General features: G+C 42.8%; 1 protein-coding gene across 4 annotated transcripts in view; it reads left to right on the top strand.

Annotated features, from left to right (window-relative positions):
- RBMS3 (RNA binding motif single stranded interacting protein 3) overlaps window positions 1-17,456 on the top strand; it is an 851,530-nt gene that overhangs the window by 644,543 nt on the left and 189,531 nt on the right. The window lies entirely within an intron of this gene.

The following is a 17,456-nucleotide window of genomic DNA, read 5'->3' on the forward strand; positions in this document are numbered from 1 at the left end:
GTTGGGTAGGTGAGCTGAGAACTGAGAACAGAGCAGGGAGGGGGAGGATCCAGGCAGAGATCAGGGCCAACCAGGGGCTTGTTAGGAGAGGGGAAGGGATGATAGAAGCAGTGGCAGTGCTGATATCCAGTGTCCTCTTCCAGGCCTCATTGTGCCCCCTTGGACCCACTCAGACTTGTGCCAGTCAGAGAACTGGCATAGATCTGAGTAGGCCCATTAGTGACAAAGCTGCAGTGGAGTAGGTAAGTAAAACTTTTTTTTTACTTGCTTCTCCATTGTGTCATGGCCAACCCATAGCATGCAGCAAAGTCTGCACTGGCACTGCTTGCACACTATTTGCTGGCCAAGGTTAGGACTGGGCTGGAAGTCAGGTAGGCCCTGTGAAAGTATCCAGAATCACTTTCAGCAGTCATCTGGAGACTGACACTGATTCTTGGAGGCTTTAAGCCACTTTGGAGTTGGCAGCTTATCTAGAGCTCTGAGAAAATGACATTTCCCAGTGCTCCTGTCACTTGGCTCAGTGCGAAGGAAGGAAGCTCTTTTGAAGGAGGAAAGAGGAGGCCCATTTTTCCCTCCTTCCTACTTTCACTGGAGAAACAGCAAAGTGGGCAGATGAGTGGGAGTTGAAGATTCATAGGCAGATGGAAAGGATGAGAAGCAGAGTTTTACTTGGCTTACATTAAAATCGCAATTGCAGAAGAATTTGTAGTTCTTAATGCTCATCTTGTACTTAAGGTAAACTTAAGTAGCCAAGGGTGCTATTCCAAGACAAGGAATATGAAATTCAGGCAAAATTTCTGCTTACTCTTACTGAAATTCTCATTGACTGTTGTGCAACTACCTGAATTACAAAGCCAGCTGCTATGTAGACACATGCATGGTACAAAATCTTCAGTGTAAAATCCTTTTTCTCACTGCTGAAGTCTACATTAGAAGCCCCATGAGAGGTGGAAGTAGTTGCGGCCATGGCATGACCCACTTGTGGCTTCTTATGTGACTGCAGCGTTGGTGGTCTTGGCAACAGACTCATTGGCTATATGTTGCTTGGTTACCAAAGTGTTGGGTTCAACAGCCATGAGCTCCTGGACAAAATGCAATAAATAGACAAATATTTGCCAAGAAGCAAGCTCTCATTGGCTCCTGTGGGAGATTTCTTTTTTCTTAGCAAATAGGAACCAGGGCAGATCAAGCAAAGTCGAACCTTTAGCGGTGGTAAAGTTAAAAGTATCTCTTGCCCTCACGTTAGTCCCAGCTAATGGGCACAGGCAATTTACTAGCTATTTAATTAAGAAAATTGGAACACATCAGGACCATTGACACACTGAACGTCATTGTACTTTGGCCCTTGACCCTTGAGTGGCAATGGCCACAACCATAACAGTGATAGCACCAAATGTGCTGCCAAAACTTGCTTGTTGCATGGATTTGTCTGGCAAGTGAGGGCAGAACTGTATGGTTTTGTTTTGCCTCCCAGGCACAACTGATGCATAGCACCAGCCTGCTCAACATATGGCATTATTTGATATGTTCTGTTCTGCTGCTTGAAGTCAGGAGCAACATTTACAGGCAGCCATGAAACTTCTCATAGTGATTAAAAATGAATTCTTTACAATTTGGGGAGAACTTTCTTCTTTTTCTTTTTTTAAAGTCCTGTATTCCAAACTTGTGCAATTATGAGCAGTGGATACCCTCATCCCTCAATGAAATAGGCTGCAAGGATAATTGATTCTATTTGACATAAGTTATTCATAGATTCTCCAGTCAACATACTCTTTTTCTCTGCGCCACTAGGAGCGTGGTAAGGTACTGTGATGAAATCAATCAAGAGTGACACGTAATCAAGTTGGGAAGCTTGAGCAACTGTACTGAGAGGGCCTAATGTGTCCCACTTCCTTGTTTGTTGATGTAATAATCTTGACAATGGAAGGCAGGTTGAGAAAATGTCAGAGAAGGCAGCCTAGTGGGAAAACTGGAGTACAGCCATTTTCAGCTGTAATTTGAAAGGATGTCAGTGCAGCACAAAGATATGTTAGACAAGTTGAAACTAACTTGGTGCCTAAGCTATGCCCTCACTAGCTGTGTCTATCATGGTGCATCCAACAACATACCAGGAACAGCTGTTGTGATCTGCACTTTCCCTGATAAGGGTTCATTCATTATTTTTCTACCTTGTTGTCTCATGTTTTAGGGGGGGGGGGAACCCAGATTCACTTGAGATGACTTATGCTCAGTAATAAAACACAACTTATTTGAACAATAAATATAATTAAAATCCATCTTTATAACACTGTTATAACAAATGACATTCCGTTGACAGTGTTTGCATGTTCAAGCTGCCCTCATCTGTGTATACCACAGGTGCATTGTATTTAATTGGGAACAAAATGCAACCACCTGAAGATCAGGTAGTGGTTTCTGCATATTCAAGGCTTCCTGTTTACTCTGAAGTAACCAAGTTTGTCATTTTAAAGAAAAAGTAAAGGGGGAAAAAGACAGCCTGATATAAATTAGTCAGTGTTTCCAAGAGCCTTTGAATTATGGTCTGTTGGAATGGTACAAGTGACAGCAGGACCAATGAAGGGGGTAAGGAAAAGAAACTAGTTTGTTCTGAGCCATGGACAACTCATACTACCATGAAGGTGGGCAGTAGGGTTGGTTAAGATGTGACATTTTGTTGCAGTTTGCACTTGTTCTCTTTCATGTGTATGTGTGTACATGCATGCATTTATGTAAGCACTAATGTGTTTATATCTGTGCAAATATAATTTACATGGAACTATTATTATTATTATTATTAATAATAATCCTGAAGAGCCAGGATGATGTAGTGCAGTGGTTCTCACACATTTAGCACTGGGACCCACTCATTAGAATGAGAATCTGCAGGTCCCACTGGAAATGATGTCAAGCAGGAAAATTTTTAACAATCCAAGGCTGCAATCCTTCCCACACTTACCCAAGAGTAAGTCCCATTGACTATCATTGTTAAAAGAATATACATAGTAGCTTGTTAAAAGTACAGGTCTGTAATATTTCCCCAAATGCAGTCACATATCCTGGCAGCATTAGGTCTACTATATTGAAAATAAAATATTGAAATGAAATTGAAATTGGCTCGTGACCCACCTAGTGGGTCCCAACCCACAGTTTGAGAAACACTGATGTAGTGGCTTGGGAGTTGGGTGTGGAACTGGAAGATCCAGGTTCAAATCTCCACTGGGTGACCTTGGGTTAGTCATTATCTCTCAGCTTCACCTACAGGGTTGTTGTGAGGACAAAAAGAAGGGAAGGAACCATGTACACCATCCTGAGTTCCTTGGAGGAAAGACGGTATAAGAATGTGAAATTATTATTAAAAATATTTATATATGCTGTTCAACAGGAGTAGTTCACAAAACAGTTACATTGTAAAATCAAATTGTTCCCTGTCCCCAAAGGCTCACAATCTAAAAAAAGAAATACAGAAGAGACACAAGCAACAGCCACTGGAAAAGATGCCGTACTGGGGTGAAGAGGGACAGTCGCTCTCCCCTTGCTAAATATAAGAGGACACCACTTTGAAAGGTGCCTCTTTGCCCAGTTAGCAAAAGTGGGGTGTGTGGAGAATTCTTTGCAGGTTGGGAAAGCTCTGAATGCATGAGAATGCCTGCCAAAGACTTTGCAATAGTTTTCTGGATTGGAGCAAACATATTTTATTTTTTCATTTATTTATTTATTTAACTATAATAAACATAAAATGCAAACATATTTTATGATGCCAACAGCTGGGAAATTATTTGAAAAATTGGCATATTTTGAGCCTGTATACATTAGCAGAACATAGAAAGGAGCGGTTGAGGTCTCAGACATCCTAGCTATTTGTAAGCACCAGTACCTTCCATATCATAAAGAAGTAAAAGAACAATAATGAAGGAAGTAGCTGTTCAGTTAATGCTAACATAGTTCATGAATATATACCTGCTTCATGTACAAGGCATGAAAAGTAAGGAATGAAATAATGTGATCAACATCTGGGGGAAAAAATCAGAGCCCCAGTTGTGTTGGACTTGTTGAGAAGGTGAATGGCAACGGTGCCATCCTGTGCTGTGCCTATTAAACTTAGTGTGGGGGGAGGAAACCATGTATTGATGAGAATGAATCAATACAGTATTTCAGAACTTTTTTAAGAAACTGAATGTTCTGTTAAAACACTTTTTCAAGTGTTTTGAAAATTTTGAAATTATATTCAATCTAACCCTTCCCCTCACACAGCCTAGTACAATGGTCTAATTAAGTGTGTGATTATATGTGAATTTTTCCTGATCTGCTTTTTCTCATATAGTGTTCATGCATGTGGCATTTGAGATTCCCCATAATCTTAGGCTGTGGTCCTGTATGCAGTAAGCCTCTCTGAACACAATGGGACTTACTTCTGAGTAGACCTGCCTGGGTTTGTGCTGCTGGACAATGAATTGTTTCAACAAATAATGGACAGTGCTGCCTATCGTGTGAAAGAAACAATGCTGCGCATATTTCCTGATTTGCTCTGTCTAGCTTGTGATTGGGATTTGGCCAGGTCTGGTAGAAACCCTTCCGAAGTATCACTTTCAGGTCAAGCTAGGTGTGACGGGGCAGCCATATTTGTTTGTTCATGTTCCTATTCATATATAAGGCAGGAAATAAAGAGTCTAATTTTTTTTTAAAACAAAGGGAGAATGTGAATAAGGGGATTTGGACCCAAATGACAGAGTATGAGGGAGGTAAGACTGGGAAAGAGGAAACTTCATCTCCTCTAACCTGAAGGCACTCTTTTTGCTTAAAAATTAGATCCCTTCCACCATTCATTTGTGAATGGAACAGACTGTCTGCCCCCATTGCATCTAGTATGTCTCTCAAGTAAGATTCATTCTACCAGTTTTTATGAAAAGACATTGTCAGTGGGGTGACCTTATTTTTGCATTCTGTTGTCGCTGCTGATGTTCGTAAATGTTTCCCCACCCACCAATGCACATTCATAGTAGACCCTGAAACTCAGTCACTTGACATTTACAACCTGGTTGCATTTCACATGAATGAATCTCCATTTCACTGTATGAGAGTATTTGTAGAAAATTAGTGACAACTGGAGAAGGAGAAAATGTCTTCTCATGGTGATGCCCCCTTGTCAAAAGTAATCATATCAAATCACTCTCAGGCTGAGCCCATTAATTCTTGCTGCTGCTGTTCACTTCTTGTGCTTGAAAGTGGCGCTGCTTCCTTCCAAAATCTCAGTTACTTATCGATGCAGGGAGGATCCTGTTGTTTCCTTAGCTCCAAACACGTTATCAATGTCTTTAGGACTGGGGAGCGGAGGAAATATCTGGAAATTGATAATTAAACAGGGCAAAGGAAGGAGGTCTGTTGGGAAGAAGCAACAAGGAATGTTGTTGGAGTGGATGGGGAGCAGCTGATGATGTTGAAAGGGTGTCTGGAAGGAAACAAGTCTGACTGCTGGGTCTCCCAGATAAGTATATGGCAGACTTTTACACCCGGAGAATATATCTGAACCTTACCTTTACTCAGACATGTTCAAAATAAGTTTGACAACACAATGAAATACCACTTCTCAATGCAGATAAACTTGTTTTCTTTATAAACATGGGTAAGTGTGCTATGTTTTAGTCCATTTGTTTATTTTTGCATATATCGCTTCAGTTAATGGCTAAATTCCATGGAACTGCCCCTGAAAAAACATTAGGAAACTACTTGTGATTCAGAACGTAGCAGGCATTCAGGCTTTCGATAGGCTTGTGTCACTCATAGCATATTTAAGGACCTGAATCATCCCCCAGTTTGTAGGACCAATTCAGATTGCTAATGAGAGTTGGCATCCTTCAGTCTCGGAAGACTATGGTATCGTGCTCTGAATAGTGTTCTGGAACAGAGTGTCCTCTCCAGTGCGTGAAGCCTGGGTAAAGTAGGTATGGAGGATAGACTGTTACCCATGCAGCAAATCCCCCCTCTCCACGTTGCTGAAATGGTCCAGTGGAAAGGCAGAAGCCAATATGGTTGGTTCCAACAGCATCGCAGGAGTTGCCAGAACGTGACTGTGTTCAGCCATGAACTGCTTCAGGGACTCCAGCTCCGGATTTTGCCTCGAGGTTGACTCCTGAAGCCTTTTCCATAACTGGATGTAGCCACAAGGCAGTGGAGGTTTGGGATCAGAGTTTTCCTTCTCTCAGATGAGCTGCCTTCGCAGGCTAATGAGTCCCATCTACCCGGTGGCTGTTCAGTCGCCTCTTACGACAAGTACAGCCAAACTGAGGGCCTATTCTTATCCCCAGCCCTCAGGGGAATTAGCAATCCTCAGATTGCTAATGTTGCCTTATATATTGCTAATATATACCCTAAGCTAGCAGTTCTTCACCTGCTGGTGAGCATAGAACACTGTGCCTGCATGTGGGTATGTTGCAGACCACTGAGTGGGTAGCATGGGAGAACATGATGCTGGGATGATGGTGTCATTGCATCACGGCCAATGGCTGCCAGATTGCCTTGATTTGGGGCCAATCCAGGCCAAGGGAAGGCAGGAAGCTCCTCACAAATGCAGGCAAAGCGATGACCGCATGGAGCTCCACATGCCTGCTGACTACAGGGCCCAACCAGCTCATGGACCAACTTCTGTGCTCCTGCAGACCACCTGTTGGGAACCCTTCCCTAAATAGTATGTGATAAAATAGCTAGTGGACCAACTTCTCCCACATCAACTTTCTCATCAACAGGGGCCTTGCTTCTTATGTCCCGACCATCAGCATTTAGGCAGGTGGTGACAGCTGAGAGTGCCTCTTCAGCAGTAACACCTGGACTTTGCTATTTCCTCTCTAGAGTCACACTGTTTTTCTTTTGTCTTTCTGTTGTCAAACAAAATCTGTTTTAATCAGGAAAGTTTGAGAGGAGTGAGTAAGTTTGTGGTTTGTTTTTTTTTCTTTAAACCTATTGCTATTTTTACGTGGTTGTTTTAGATAGCTGCATTTAATATTATTAATATACTGGATTGTATGTGGTTTTATAGTATCTGTTTTGTTTGAATATCTTTGCCACCTTGATTACCTGGGTAAAAGGACAGAGGTTGAGCTAAATAAATGCAGAATATGTTTACTGGCAGCAAAACATCTAAAAATGGAAGCATTCAAAACAATGACCATATGTCAGAAATGGTTAGCAAGTTAAAAACAAGTAAAGGATTGTATGAAATGGCGATGATGTTTTTAGTAGGGTTGTTGCTTCCTGCATCGCTTGCTCCGGGAAGACTTTTATCTTTTCTAGATTGCTTCTCGTCACCCAGAAATAATAACTTACTTACAAAGCTGCCTCTTTTCGTGTGTCCCTTCATGCCCTCTAACACTGACCAATAGCAAAACCAGCCATCAGGGCAAAAGGGCACTTGGAGATGCTTACTACCCTGGAGAAATTTGCTGCCCTAAGCCCCAGTTGAATCATCTTTCATAAGAGTTGTGAGACCTATTATTTGAGCTGGCTTTTGGCAGCTGGCGTTGTGCTCGTAGAGGATTGGCATTTAGCATTTTTTAAAATGCTTTCACTCTTTCTGTGGGATTTAAACTGGATACGTGATTGCTTTTACATTTGTTGAAACCAGCTCTATGCCTCTGGAATTGGGGAGGTTATACATTTAAATAAGCAAATAATATCAGAACACTGTCCACTGAACCTAGAGTGGAAGACCTGCGCTGTGGCATCTTAGAAATGAGACGAGGCAACTCTAAAGAGGGAGAACAGTGTGGCACAGGCACACATCAGGTTTACAGTTTGCATATGTTTGTTTGGTTTGCCTTGAATGTTAAAACGACATGCGCCTGTACTAGCCATTCCCCAGAGCTGACAGCGTGGCAATATTGTTTCTAACAGCAGATGTAATGTGGGGTGATTGATCCTTCCATTTAGGAAGCGGAATGCTTTTTGAAGTCAAGCACAGATGAAAGGCCATAATGATTGACAGCAATTTATGCTGCTTTTGTTTTTAATTCTTTGACTTCTGACACTTTAAGACAGGGCTGAATAAAAGAAGGATGCCGTATCCTAGGGATACCGCTCTATTCATAACCCAGAAATCTTGAAGTAACAGTGCAGACTGACACCCAGATCTCAAATATATTAGGTTTTTATTTAAATACGGGGTGGAGAGGTTTGTGGGCATGCTGTTTCTGTTATTAAATCATTATGCACCTACCTCCGGGGTGGAGGGGTGGGGGGAAGCTGACAATCTAACCAGAATAAACATTCTTCACTCGTAGTAGTGGAAGGCCTGCTATATTAAAAATTCTTCAAATAGATGACCCCGACAGGTGTTTTATTTGAGCAAAGAAAACAATAAATAGTAATATAATCCCTGTGGAGTTGGCATTAGGCTGTGTGGGAAATGCATAATTTCCCTTACTAAATGTTAGAAGGAGCACAAATTTAATTTTGTTGTATTTATCCTTTCAACCAATTCATATTCTCTGTGAACGGCACACAATTAAGTATGGTAACTCAGTATAGGATTTTATCTTCCTTTCCTTGTTTAGAAGTGGTTTATCAATAATCTCATTTCCCTTTATCACAGTGCAATCCCAAGCATGTTTCCTTGGAAGTCGGTCCCCTCTATGTTCAATTGAGCCTGCACCCAAGTAACCATGCATATGATTGCTGTCTCGCTGGTGTTTATAAGTCAAAGTGCACAACCTCTGTCTTTTCTTCTTTTGTCTTGTCAATTATCTCTACAGTGTAGTGAATGCAGATATCAGAAAACACCAAATACCAGTGAATGTCTGTATAGAACATAGTAAGGCTTTTGCAGTCAATGGGTTGCTAAAGAGTACAAAAGACTGCAGGTAACAATTATATCTTGAAATTCTTATTTTTATCAGCCGTTGTGCTGATAAAGATAACCTCATCAAGCTAGATGTTTTTTTCCTATTTGTGGTTGATGAGCCAAAAAGGTCACTTTGAGCTTGTGACAAAGTGTAGAGATAGAACAGTATTATTTGGACATTAGATTCAGGTTGCCACATGCTAACTTCCATCCCTCTTGGCAAAAATAGGAGTTCTGCTGTGACCTCTTCAAACAGATTATTATAAACCATGTTGGCATAATGCATGAACATCCAAAACATTAGTCCTACCCATAACCTCTTGAAGGTAAGAATTTCCATTGGATCTCATTGCTCTGGTTTGTTCATCTCAGTAGAGTGAATTTAGATCTACTCCATTTTCCTGATGCCATGAGATATTTCACAGTACTGTACATACGTTGTTCTCAGTGCACCCTACATTTCCTCTTTCATTTAGACCAGGGGTGCTCACACTTTTTTGGCTCGAGAGCTACTCTGAAACCCAGCAAGGCCCGGAGATCTACCAGAGGTTTTTTTTACAATGTTCGCGCCATCATAACATATAACATTTATGTGTACAATGTATGTTGGTGTACCTTGAGCCCCACTGAGTATAACAGGACTTACTCCTGAGTAGACATGCCTAGGATTAGGCTGTGAGGCTGCAATCCTAGCCACACTTACCTGGGAGTAAGCCCCATTGAGTACAATGGGCCTTACTCCCGGCGTTTCCTCCCAGAGGCACCTGAAGGGGCGGGGGGGTCAGCACTCCGCGATCTACTCATTTTGCCTCGCGATCTACCGGTAGATCACGATCCACCTATTGAGCACCCCTGATTTAGACCGTTTCTGCCCAACGTTGCATGTAAGCAACAGGGATCAAATGTGTACATCTGTGGGCTGGGCAGAAATGGGTTAAAGAGCCTGCATGGAGGAAGGGGTGAGGTTGCTGTATTCCAATCCTTGTAGCTCAGCAAGCCTACCCTTTCTTCCAGCAGTCACTTTAAATGAAAGAGAAAACATGGTGGGGCCCCCTCCTGGGGATGATCCCAGCTTACAGCACCTGCGGTGAAGTCATATCTGTGGGTGCTGAACCCACGGATCAGAAAGGCTAACCTGTAGCTTCATCCTGGTGCACAGAGCTCCTGTAAGAAGAAAGATGTTGAAGGGTCAATCAAATCCAGTGTTTCTCCAAACCCTGAAGCCCCTTCAGGTTCTCCACCATAAGTGGCTGCCATCTGCCCCCCTGCCTGATATGCTCATTTGCCCCTCCCACCTCCCTTGTTTGTGGCTCTCCTTCCTCATTCCCTTCCTTCGTATTCAGTGTTGGGCTTGGCACTGTACCACTCCGCTCATGTGGTGCTCTGTGGCATCCCTGTGCATGTGCCAGCAGGGCTGTCCCTGAGACTCCTTTTAGGAGCATGGAGGAGGCTATGGAGATCAAAAGAGTTTTTGCACTGCTGATCTAGTTCATCATCCTGCTTCCCAGTCACCTGCTTCTAAAGAGCACACAGGCAGAGTCTGCAAGCTCTCCCCTGCGATTTGCCTTCTCCTGTCCCAGCAACTGCTTTTCATAGGGATGTGACTTCTTCTGAACCTGCGCGTTCCATTTTTGCCATCATGGCTAACAGTCTCTACAGAATGAGAAGAAGAGGACAAACATAACTACTGCAGTCTTAAAAATTCAGCAGCTCCGTCAGGAACCTGGTTCCCATGCAGGGGCCTCTGAGGTAATCTGGATGTCCAAAACAGGTTTGAAAAAGGGGCTAAAAAACTGTGGAGTCAAGGATTTTCACCACAACACCTGAGCCTGCCTACACCGTACCCGCAATGGTGTTGTAGCGCTATGCTGTGCTTGCCCACTGGGAAGTCACATGACACTCTCTAAAATTTTTGTATCCCTTTTCCAACAGAGAAAGTAAAGCAGAGGGCCGGCAAGCTCTGATGCTAGCTATGCCAGGAGAGAGAAATATGCTTGTAGCTGCCATGATGCAATGCCATCCCCATGACCATTGAAGTGCCATTCTGCAAATGCAGTACTGAGTACCTGCCCCTTGCCCCATCCCATCTTTTTACTGATGAGTAGAAGAGAGAGAGAGAGAGAGAGAGAGAGAGAGAGAGAGAGAACACTTCATCATCATTTATGCTGTGCAAGATCTGTGTCCTCACTTTCTTTGAACCGTAACCATTTTTGCCCGGCCCACAAGTGTACGCATTTGGTCCCTGTTGCATATATGCAACGTTGGGCAGAAATGCTTTTAATGCCAGCAAGTGGAGAAGGCTAATGACGGGTCCCACCCCTGAAACCCATTTCCATGGCTATAAAAGAATGTTATCTTCCTTGCGTTTCAATGCCTTCCTATGTACATTTCTGTAAGGATAGTCATGGTTTTAGCTTAGTTTACTAAGAATTACAATATAGGCTTTAGAAAGTCCTACAGCTATCATAATCTCTGCTGTAAATCCAGTGGCTGTCCTTCCACTGGTACTCAACCCCTCTGTTTGTACGCTTTCCATGTTAAGGATGCCATCTTTTATCACAGTGCTGCAGACTTTTCTGCCTCTCCCAGCATCCTACTGAGAGTATTTTCGGTTCCAGCTACCACAGCTGGTTCACTGACTTTACTGGGCACCTATGCAGGAGATGAGCAATCAATCAATAGATAATTCCCAAGATGTGGGCAATCGGTGAGCAAGAGATTTTGAGAGGGGATGATCTAAAGCACAGTTCTCGTTGCTGATAATGAAAACCTTCAGGAATTAGCTTCTTTCTTAAAAAAAAAAAGATATTTTCTATAGATAACAACAGAGCTCCCTGGAGATAAAAAGATCTGTTTTCATAACTAAATTTTGGAAATTTTTTCCACTCTCCCCTGAAATCGGTCCAGAGTGTTCTAGTGGAAGGAAGGAGTTATATTGGAACTAGCCTTTAGCGAGCAATAAGATGAAATTAACACCATGATGACTAAAGGCAAAATATTTATTTCTTCTGAATCATTTGTTTGATGTTGAATGCAATTATGCATTTTTAAAAACACATTTTGCCTAAGGCAACAATGCAAGCATATGTTATTAATCAACAACACAAATAACCTATCTATCGTCTGTGCTGTAATAATTATGAGGGCATTTCAGATGCGCTAAAAGAGGCTGCCTGTGAGAAAACGGTGTGACCTTGCTTTGAAAAGTGTAGAAATGAGCACTGAGTGAAAACAAATTCAGATAGAGATAAGTTTGTTTGCTATATGTAGGGATCATGCTGGCAATTTCAAAGTGAGAATAGACTTACAAGATGAACTGCTTACACCCCAAAGTATGCTAGAGACAGTGACTGCACCAGAATTAGGAAAAAAAAATGAGGGGGGCACAAAATGGGCAAATATATATGGATGGTGACTTGGTTCAGCATGTAGGATCTTTTTCGAGGGGGGATTTGGTGCATGGGTAACAGCCTATCCTCCATACCTACTTTACCCAGGCTTCACGCACTGGAGAGGACACTTTGTTCCAGAACCACCATTCAGAGCAAGATACCATAGTCTTCCGAGACTGAAGGATGTCAACATGGAACATGACTTGGTTCAGCATGTAGGATTTTTTTTTAAAGAAGGGGGGAAGAGGTTGATCACACTTTTATGTTTAGGATGGGAGCTTTAATGAGAAGTCCATGGATTCCTTTTCTCTCTCTCTCCCTCCAAATTCAAAGCATTGAACTGTATTGGCAAATTAAAGAGGGAGTTGATTATATGGTTCAGTGAAAAGTCTGATCGCATTGACCTTTGGATCTGTGGCTGCCTTCCATCAGTTCTCTAAAATAGCCCACATTACTGCTCTGGCCGTTTGCTGTCCAGGCAGGCACCTAGCACCATATACACATGATAAATTGCATGTCTCCTGAATGTCTTGAATTAAACAGAAGTAAAATATTGACCATGTGACACACCCACCCAAAGGCAGAAGCACCCAAAGTGGGGCCCTTTGCATGCATTGCAAATGTAGATACCTGCAGTGTTTGACTCAGATTCTGACCTATTAGTCCCTTGCCTGTGGTCAGCACTCACACAGTGCGAGGCCCCCGCCAGCTGCCCTGCATCTCCCCTAGCCTGATGGAGCCTGCTGCCTGGTGTGCCTACTGCCAAGCACACTGCCCACCTGAGTCTGCTGCCTGCCTTCTGGGCTAGTCAATACATCTGCTGATAGGTGAAGTAAAAACATTGTTCCTGTTGCATCTTTCCCCGCGTTGCTGAATTATAAGTATAAGTAGACTGAAAATGGGCCGGGGAACTTGGACCGGGGGATTTCAGCTCAGTTTCACATCAGGATACCCATAAACAATAGATTTGCTGTGTTACACTTAGGCCTGGATGTTTCTCCTGTGGTGGTTTGTGGATTAAAATGGGAAGTGGTTGAAACAACACTCAGATTCCCTGTTGGTTCCCCCCCCCCAACTGCCGTGGAGTTTCTGCTATCAACTGTTGACACTGTTTGACTCTCTGCCACACAAAGTGTAGAAAATGCACAGCATGAAGCTTCATTGTGTGAAGTTCTGACAGCTCTATTTTAGCACTCTGCTGTGGACATGGATTCTATTCTAGGATCAAAAAATTGGTTTAAGTAGGGGACTAAAGGTGCTTACATTTTGACTCGTGCATTAAGTTAAGGCGCCCACAAGAGCAAACATGTTTTATTGTTTCACGGATTCTGCTTGCTTGGAATGTCATACCTCCATGCACCCACACTTTCCTTTTGCTCCTTCAAATTCAGTCTTCTTTTGCAGGTCTGGGGCAGCACTAAAACTCAGGATGCCACAGAGCAGTGGTTGTGATGGTATGGCTATACAGGCACACCCCCCTCCATCAGCAGATTCTGTATCCACTGTTTCAATTATCTGATGTTCAAAAATCCCCCCCCCCATTGCACAAATAACTTAGGGCCCAATCCTATCCAACTTTCCAATGTAGGTGCAGCTGCAATGCAGCCACAAGGAAAGGGAACAAATATTTGCTTACACTGAGGAGGCCTCCATGACCGCCCCTCTGCTGCAGGATGCAGTGCATGCCCAGTTGGCACAGCTGCACCAGCACTGGAAAATTGGATAGGATTTGGCCCTTAACTCATTGCAGTCTACCTGTCACTGTCTCCTGTGTCTCGCTTCTTTGCTGTCTGTCAATACTAACAGGAAGCAGGAAGTGCTCACAGAAAGTGAGTTTGAGGGCTGAAAATAATGCACCACTAAGCGCAATGGGGAATTTTTTGAATGAATTTTTGTAGTGTTGGCTGCAGTCCACAATTTTTTGGTACCTGCAGAGGCAGCTGGAACCTATCACCCAGGGGCACAGGGGGACACCTGTATATATTTATATCCTATCATCCATGGCCAGCCCATCCATGGGACCAAAAGGAGCAGTTGTCTCAGGTAGAAGATTGGTAACGCTCTTCTCTGTCCACCTCCTTTCCTCCACTGCCTGGATTCACTCTCTGGATTAGAAAAAGAAGAGGAAGACAAGAGAGGAAAAGAAAAATGGGGGGGGTGTGTGTGGAGCTAGAACACCGGAGAGCGAGAGAAACAGAACTGGTGCATCATTTGGTAAGAGATGCAGTATTTGACATGCCACCTCATGCATTAGGAGCTCTTGGGTCAGCCCTGCCATCTTCCTCCATTATGTAACTCTCCATAGTGTTCACAGGCAGACTGCAATTCAGTCACTGCCCTGGGTACTGGGGCAGTCCATTACGCTTCTGCCCCTCACCAAGTACATTTATCCAGACCACGTTTCATATTGATAGGACAAATTGTGTTGATTCTCTGATGGATAGCGTTTTCAGGCTGTGAAGTGGTAGTTACCTACTTACTTTGGTAAACCTTTATTGGCATATTGGAAGTCCACAGACAATAATAAATATAACATAGCAAATAGATACACTTTACCGGGTATTAGGAAGTGGTAGTTTACTGAAAAGCATGTATGCCTTAACTATTCAGATGCTCCTGCAGCTCCCTAATAACTGCAGTCAGAATGACTAGGAATTTTCCTCCAACTTGCACAGAAAGATGAAGCACTTCTCACATTAACGATAACAAGCACTGAGGCAACGGATTCCTTGCTCTTCACACCCAAAAATGACAGCTAAGGAAGAAGGCTCTCTCTCTCTCTTGGGGTGTTGAACTTCGATACTTGCCAAGCAGTAGAACAGGTTGCTTTGTAACTTTGAAGGTGATTTGCTTCTTATTGGCAAAGGGAGAAAATTAAATTACACTCTAACCAAGAGATCAATGATAAGTAAATTGTGGGGGGCTCTCTTAATATGGCAGTGTTGGCAAACGGTGTTCATCCGTGCTTGGGATATTAGCATTTTTTTTTTCTTTTTAGTTTCTTTTCTTGTTTCGAAAGGCAGAAAGTTGCCTGAGAGTTCAGGTACAAGTTCTGCGTCAGTGATTCATTAAAGCAGAAGTGGAGGAACGGAAGCCACTTTCCTTAGGTGTGGGGAGTGCTTTATTGTTCTAAGCACTGCTGTGAATGCCAATGATTCTAAGGCAGTGGAAAAGGCTCTTAATGAGTTTCAGCATTTTAATGTACTGCAGGTTCCCAATTGTACAAATTTAAGAAGCTTAGCAATTCAGTATCTCCTGAATAATAGCATTTATTTTATACTCTGAATACACTCGGGGAAGCCTTGATAATATTGCAACTTCTTCTCAATGTAATAGCTTTACAGAGCCTAATTGACTTGAACAGTGGAATTGGTCCTTTAAAACACACACACAGTCCCACTCCCTCTCTCTCTCTCTCTCCCCCCCCTCTCCTTTCTCTCTTTTGATTAATGAGCCTAGTAATAAATCATTAATCTTTTTGGCTCATAAATTATATGAATAGTATTTTAGGGTGGGAAGGTTTGTTGTGTATGTTTTTTTTTTTCTTTCCTTAGATTGCCTTGTAGACATGGGAGAACGAGAGGAGCTTTTGCTGTACATTGTCATTGAATTGAACAGATGCCGGTTTTTACACCCATAATAGTTTCATTTTAAAATGTTCCTCTTGAAGTCATGGGAAATGGCCTGATTTAATTCCGACTATTGCCAAGGGAAGAATACTTTAAAAAAAATGGAGTGAGTAGCAGTACTTACCCTTTTCTTGGCAACAAGTGTCCTTCACGGTGAAGTGGCATAGCAGATTCTCAGTACTAAGTGTAGGTCATTCACGTGTCACTTAAGTGTCACTACTTTTTCTCAGCAATAAATGACATTTTTTTTCCTAATCCAGTCAAAGAAAAGGGTTCTGTAGTTGAGAAGATGCCAACAGTTATATGTAGGCAGAAATGCAACTTTGTGGTTTTGTTTTTTGTTTTCTTTTCCTGAAAGAGGACATTAACCATTTCTCAACCTTTACACATGCACCGTATTCAGCTGCTTTATAATGGCACTGTTAGAAACAAAACATAAAACTGGAGGAGGATACCGATGTTGGGTATCCTTCGCACAGTTCAAAAATTCACAATAGCATCCAAAACCATTGTTGAGAGACATACAGTCCTCTTAGTCATGCCAGGGACAAACCTGATTCCCTCCTTCTAGTGGTGGTGCATCAATGTGGATTCTTTTATAGGAACTGCATATACAGTAGGTAGAGGGAGATCATATAGGGCCCAATCCTAGCCAGGTCTACTCAGAAGTAAGTCCTGTTTTGTTCAGTGGAGCTTACTCTCAGGAAAGTGTGGTTAGAATTGCAGCCATAGTCATCTCCTCCAAACATGATGGTTTGTTAAAAAGTTCAGATACCACACTTCCTGGAGAAAATATTATGTATTTCCTCCTCCTCCTGAGAACCATTTAGCTACTGTTGGAAATCAGGACTGTGGGTAGTTCCCAAAAATATTATGCAGCATAATTGCAACTTTAGGTAACCTTGTTTTTAAATTATATTTAATATACCTAGTGGAATAAAATAGCAACCTTTTTTTAATAAGTTACAGCAGTACCCTTGCTAATTGGGTAAGAGGCACTTTTTCAAGTGGGTGCTCCTCTTTTATTTAGCAGGGGGAGAGTAACTGGCCCTCCTTAACCCTCCTTAACCCAGCAGTGTCTTTAAAGCTTTTATTTTGTCATGTTCTATATTTTTCTGGGATGTTCTACATTTTGGAGTGCCTTGTCCTCTTTTGTGGTTATGACATCTGGTCACTCTGCCCCTGTGGGGCCCCAGCTTCAGCCAGCTGAGCACGGAAGGTTCCGCATGTGAAGCAATGCAGCCAGGAATAGTTGGCAGTGACGTGATGTTACCACCAACCGCTTCCAGGAGGCCCATTTCGGGTCGTTTAGAGATGAGGGCAGGTGAGACGGCCAACACTCTGCTCATTGTACCTCTGACTGGGTGATTCCATGCTGGTGCTGCAGTGGCGTCGGGTTCCTCCAAGGAGCAAGTCCCAATTCTACACAATCGTCAAATTGTCTAAAGGCCGGCTCTGTTCATCTGACTTTGTAAGTAATTGCTTGGGATATAACTGTGGGTTGATTGCTTCTGGGTCAAGAGGTCAAACAATAATACATCCCTGTAAAGCAGAGCTATTCAAACTGGGGTGTTGCGATACCCCAGTCTGAAAAGCCTGGCCTCT

Source organism: Tiliqua scincoides, chromosome 5 (genome assembly GCF_035046505.1).
Source record: "Tiliqua scincoides isolate rTilSci1 chromosome 5, rTilSci1.hap2, whole genome shotgun sequence".
Taxonomy (NCBI): Eukaryota; Metazoa; Chordata; class Lepidosauria; order Squamata; family Scincidae; genus Tiliqua; species Tiliqua scincoides.